The sequence below is a fragment of the Daktulosphaira vitifoliae genome, unplaced genomic scaffold (genome assembly GCF_025091365.1).
Source record: "Daktulosphaira vitifoliae isolate Bord-2020 unplaced genomic scaffold, ASM2509136v1 Scaffold_1, whole genome shotgun sequence".
In the NCBI taxonomy this organism is placed as follows: Eukaryota; Metazoa; Arthropoda; class Insecta; order Hemiptera; family Phylloxeridae; genus Daktulosphaira; species Daktulosphaira vitifoliae.
Genome location: NW_026099572.1, coordinates 29,056,913 through 29,063,023, shown reverse-complemented (window position 1 = coordinate 29,063,023; position 6,111 = coordinate 29,056,913).

The window sequence follows — 6,111 nt, the reverse complement described above, 5'->3', positions numbered from 1 at the left end:
AGTGCATTTTTCAATTTTTTTTTGAGCAGCATCAATTTATTTTTCTTATCAGTAAAAAAGTTAATATGCTTATCAGAATACTCAGAATGAAGTGTGTTTAAATGTCGTTTTAATTTTGACGGTTTCATATTTTGTATTTATACATACACGCGCACTGACGACCTTGAGTCGCACAACGACGCGAACACAACCATTTCAGTGTTTCGATAAAACCGCTAGGCAGGTAGGGTGATCATACACGTTATCACACCACAGCGATCGTTACATTTGACAACCGGGTCCCATAAAACCAATAATAAAACTGCGCTACGTTTTTAATGACACGGTGGGTAGCACAACGCTTATTGAACACACATCACTCACTTTACTAGTGCCAGCCCGAGAACAGAGGCTGACACCACCACCCTTAGCATCAAACATGGAGGAGACATCGTTTTTAACAACAATAACAGCAGCAACAACACAGTAGCGGCAATAACAATAACGGCAGCAACAACACAGTACCGGTAGCAACATCCAAATTAGCTGCGGTGAAACAGCGACCAGCGGAGAAACCCATGAAAATGGAATACACGCACTCACCCCTTAGATCACCCACAGACAACGTGAGTTTGGCGGAATTCACTGCTATACGCGATTGCCTTCCCGGCCGTCATTAAGTAGACCGGCGGCTTGGCGGGGAGGTATTTGACACGGCCCGCATCTCTTCGTTATACACGATGCCCCGCGACTCGTGCCACCTTTATCAGCCGTCGCCTTACTATGAGTATTTGACTGACCAACACCGCGTGTTATACGCTACGGTGCAAAGTCCAGCAAATGCCGCACGGCCGACGACGACCCGCCGCAAATGGTGCGAGAGTCTTCCTCCCGTTGTGAAAGCGACAACGTCGACCAACCGAACCGCGCCCGCGCACTGTCGCCTACAACGCTGCTAACCATTTTGCCGTTCAAGGATTACGCCGGACATCGCGTCGTCGACACCAGCGAAAGTGCCGCGATATTATGCGAAGATTTTTATTACTGTGTTTATCTTTTCGGTTTGTTTTATTTTTATTAAAATAATGTGTTGTCGCTCATTTAATAAACGGCCCACGGGTCTCTACCCTTAAAACCAGTGTCGACCACATTTTTGCGACGTAAGTCGTGTCACATACTTTCATTTGAAAGTTGCTCATTGCAGATAATACATAGCGGTAAATTATTTTGACTGCTGCCGGCAATGAACCCAAAGCGTAAATATTCGCCACAATATTTGCAAGTCCAATTAGCTTTACGCTTGTTACTTCAGCGCTGTATTTCTGCTTTAGGAGCTTTAGGCGAAGTAACTCCACGATCATAATGTTTAGCTTTGCTTGTACTTGGTTGATCATTATCATTATCATTTAAATTTTGTGGTTTTCTTGATTAACCATTTATCCATTTTAAAAATGGTGGAAACTTTAATAAAAAGAATTTGATTATTGATGAATTATAAGAAAAAGTATTTCTTGTACTTACCGATGTGAAGTTGCTATTGATAATAATAACTATTGCCAAATAAAATTGAATTTCCTTATAATTTATTCTACATTATAATTTAATTCTATTTATATATTAAATATAATCATACCTAATTATAATCAAATACAATAAAATACAAAGTTATATAATAATAGGTTAGTTCTTAAAAACAAAAAATTATTAGATCTAAATATATGGTCTTGGTATTACATTTTCAATCTGAAGATGAAAAAGATATTTGTGCGTATATTTATTTGAAAAATTCTTAATTTGTCAAAATGTAGTCGAAGAATATCTATTGATATAATTAACTTTATAAAGAAAAGTAATGGAGCTTTTCCGATTTTAGCCATTGCTCCTAGGATTTTTTTATGAGTCCCAATAACTTAATCTACTACAGAACGCAGAATAACTACAAGAAATAAAAATTGAGTGTTGAAAATTACGTAGTTTATGGATTTTCCATAATACGCAAATTGTAAATTTTGTAAATTTTATAAGTAGCGTTAAAATTATTTCTCCATCATAAAATTTTCACCAGACGTTTTAATTGACTAAAGGAAAGTACTATGCAAATTTGAAAAAAATTCGTTCAGTCACTTTTGTGGAATGAGATGATAAAGTTGGCTATTTTCAGCTATTAAATTTTGCTATTAAAATACTGCAAAATTTAAAAAATTAAAATCAAAATTTCGATGTTCAAAAAAATTCAAAATTTATAAACTTAAGAATGAAATTGAAGTACTATTTAATATGAGTAAAACAGTGCTAGTTCCACAGTGATAGCTTATTTGGATGTGAAGTTATAGGTTCTAGAACATAGGCTGTTTTTTCATGTTTTTAATTATAAAAAACCCTGCACAAGGGGGTCGTGGCACAGTGGTGACGTAGCATAGTTGGATCAAGTATAATGATATCTGACAGTGATTAAAATTACTATCACAAAAAACGCTTCGATGCAAATCTTTAGATAGTGTTTAATTTTAAAAATTGGTAGATTATTCCAAAAGCTACATGATCTGCTATTTCCTTATTTATATCCTGAATGAAAAAGATATTATTAAAAATATTATTTCTCATAAAAAAATTGTGTTGATCCATACACATTTCAATAAGTTATAGCATTATAAAGTTAAAAATGTAAAATATAATATCGAGAATTTTCACACAAAAATAGCATTCGGTAGCCATTTTCACTACGAAGACAAGTCCAGAGGTCAAATTTTTTTTTCCATAATAAAGTACATTACATTAGCTTTAATTTAAGATATATATAAAAGTGTCAGACATTCCGGAACATTTTCAAAAGTTAAGTTGAATAAGTTAATTTTTTGTGAAAAAGTTGTCATTTTGAATCCCCCCCCTGTGGGCTGGTAAAGGGTTAAATTTATTAAAAAAAATACCAAATGATAGGTAATGACATCAAGCATCTATAAAAAAAAAATTATATTGATTTGTTCATTTTTGAAAAAGTTATGGCAGTTTTAAGTAAAAATTTTTTTAAAAATTTCGAAAATTAGCGATTTTTAAATTTGTAATTTTTTTGGAGGTTTTCCCCATTTACGGGGAACGAGGGAAATTTTTTCAATTTTTGAGGGTAATGTCTTCGACTAGATACGATTTGTGATCTTTTGACATATCGTTGAAAGAAATCCGTTCGGTGAGAGCTGAGAAAAAGTGGTAACAGTCACAAAAAAAAAACACATCATAGTAAAACCAATCGAAGCTAAAATGCGATATCTGGTAAAAAAACAAAAAAAAAAAAATATATTATTTTTGTTGTCAATGACCTTTAAGAAGTCTATGATATATAAATTTCATAAATTTTTTAATTATACCAGCACACACATTAGGTGATTTCACATGGAATGATCCTAATATAATAAACTGCAATAGTCACACTGTCGACTTATTGTTGGCCGCCATGGAATTGATGTGAGGCATAACTTTAGGGCGACCAACGTCGTAATAAGACTCACATCACCACGTTAGCCGAATCTTAGACTGAAATCCGTTACCCGGATTGTTTCACGTGGTGGTAGGGTCAGGACTTCATGCGAGTAAAAAGAAATAATTCACAGACAAAAAACGTATAAAAACAAATTCCTAAGGCGTCGGCCTAAACTAGCGCTTCAGGTCCTCCTATACTGGACAGTGTCGCTGAATCTGTTACAGGCGTTCATATATAATATATATGAATAAATTAACATATAACTGATTTTTTTTATATAGTGTTTTTAAATAAAAATTTTTTTGTAAAATAAGAATTGTGTAATGTGTAATAATTATATGGACCGTTTAAACTATTTGATAATTTGTATCAGTGATGTTATATTGTAAATGAAAATAACGTTCCAAATACATTTAACCAAGTTGAAATTAAATTAATTAAATATTTTTGAAATGTTTCTTTCCTATACATCCTCAAATCATAATGGTGATCTAATTTTTTTTTGTATGTACCCGTTACTTGAAGTACATATTTTTTTACGAAACATACTTTAATGGTAATAACAGTTTAATACTTTAAATTTATATATATATATATTTTTACTGCTTTTATGGGCTCATTTAATGGCCATAGCGGCTTATCCCAAAGGAGGTTTTCTTAACCATATATACTCCGGGACGGGTGGTTAGTCCGTCGATGGAGAGAGGGGGATGGCGACTCCAACTACCGAACAGATCATTCGGCAAATGAAACCGCCCGTGACCGAGTTTTGAACCCGAGGCAGTGCGTGCCAAGCACTGCTGTGTTACCGACTCGGCCACACCGTCCTCATTTCAATAAACATATACATATACAGGGTGTTCAGTAAGTCAGGAAACGGGTTTCTATTGTTCTCATTGTTACAAACAATGAGAACAATAGAAACCCGTTTCCTGACTTACTGAACACCCTGTATATTGATTATTAATCTTAATGGGCATATTTTTATTATTTATATTGTATGTTCTCTTTTAATAGATTTTTACTTATGCCATAGAGGACGGGAAAACTCACAAATACAATTATTTCTTTTATGTGCAAAAATGTTTAGCATATTTTGATACTTATATAAATAATTTATTATTTAGTTATATGGCCGATTAATATAATAAATGTATTTAACAAAAAAATGTATTATTTTGCTGAACAATTTTTTTTTGTCTGCTTAATTGCCATATGATTGCCATTGTCTGCTTAACTGCCATATGATACAGTTATACACAAAAAAATAGGGCATTACTAAAAAAAATATATATAAGTACATTCAATAATTTTTTTATCAAATTAATTATACTTATGTTATCTGAAAAAATAATATTAATTATTTAGTAAACAAATTATTTTGTTTATAGAAAAAATAATTAATTAAACCAAATTATCAATAGACCTATAACGATAAAATATTTAATTAGAGAATGTTTCTTTAGTGTTCTTTTAATTATAAGAAAAGTAAGTAATGATAAATTGTTCAATAAATAGTAGGCATTTGTATAATAGTAAATCTCATATTAGTTTAATATTATTCGAACATTTAAATTTAGTTCTACTAATAATTATGTATCTTTTAACACAATACGTTATTTTTACTAAAAAATAATGGTTTTTTAAGATTAGTTAGATTGATGTATATAAATAATATATTCAGTCAATTTAAAGATACCCAAGGTTATAAGAATTAAGTTCAATTTAATAGATTCTAGGCTTTATAATATAGTAAATTGCATATTTTATTTTACATTTGGCTTGCTTGATTATAAAATGTTCATATTAAAAATATAAATAAATACTCACGAATAAATTTTTGTAATCTTTTACAATTTATAATTTAAAACTGTTTTAATATAGTCACTAAAATGAAAATAAATAACCAAAATACTACAGTTGTTAGATATAGAAAAACAAATTATTTTAGTAAAAACTACTAAGTTGACAACAAAAATTAGTTGATCATCGATTGAAAATATTAGAAATGATAATAGACTATAGATAATAGCTACAAAATTAAACGATGAATTATGTAATTATCATTTACTCTTCAACAGGGATGCTAATTGTTATATCATTTACAGTTGTCGTATAAAAAAGAACACTAATAAATTTTGAATAAGTTATCGTTTTATGAAAATTTAATTGAGTTTATATTCCATGAAAAAACATTATCATTGTATTTTAATTTATGGTTTAGGTCATAAACAGTTTTCAATTTTAAAAATACCATAATTCTTCGAAAAGTAGTGCTTAACTATAAACATTAATAGCAATGGGTTGTATGTCATGTTCACTATTTGTATTTTTTCAACCGTAAGTTAAAAGATATTTACATTAACATATTATTTATAATATGAAGAACAATAACTTAAAGTATACCATTGAAATATTTTAAATTTTCTGTACAGTAATAATTATATTATTATGAACCTTATAGGTGAATATCTTGTTAAATTAAATTTTGTATTCAGTAAAAGTAAATTATTTATTAATATACATGAATTTATTTTGTAAATTATAACAATTAATGTAATATATTAGATAAGTTTTTCAATTTTACTCAATCGTTTAATTTTAGAGATTTTTTATTTAGCAATAGATACAATGTCTGAACAATTAGGGAAACCGGG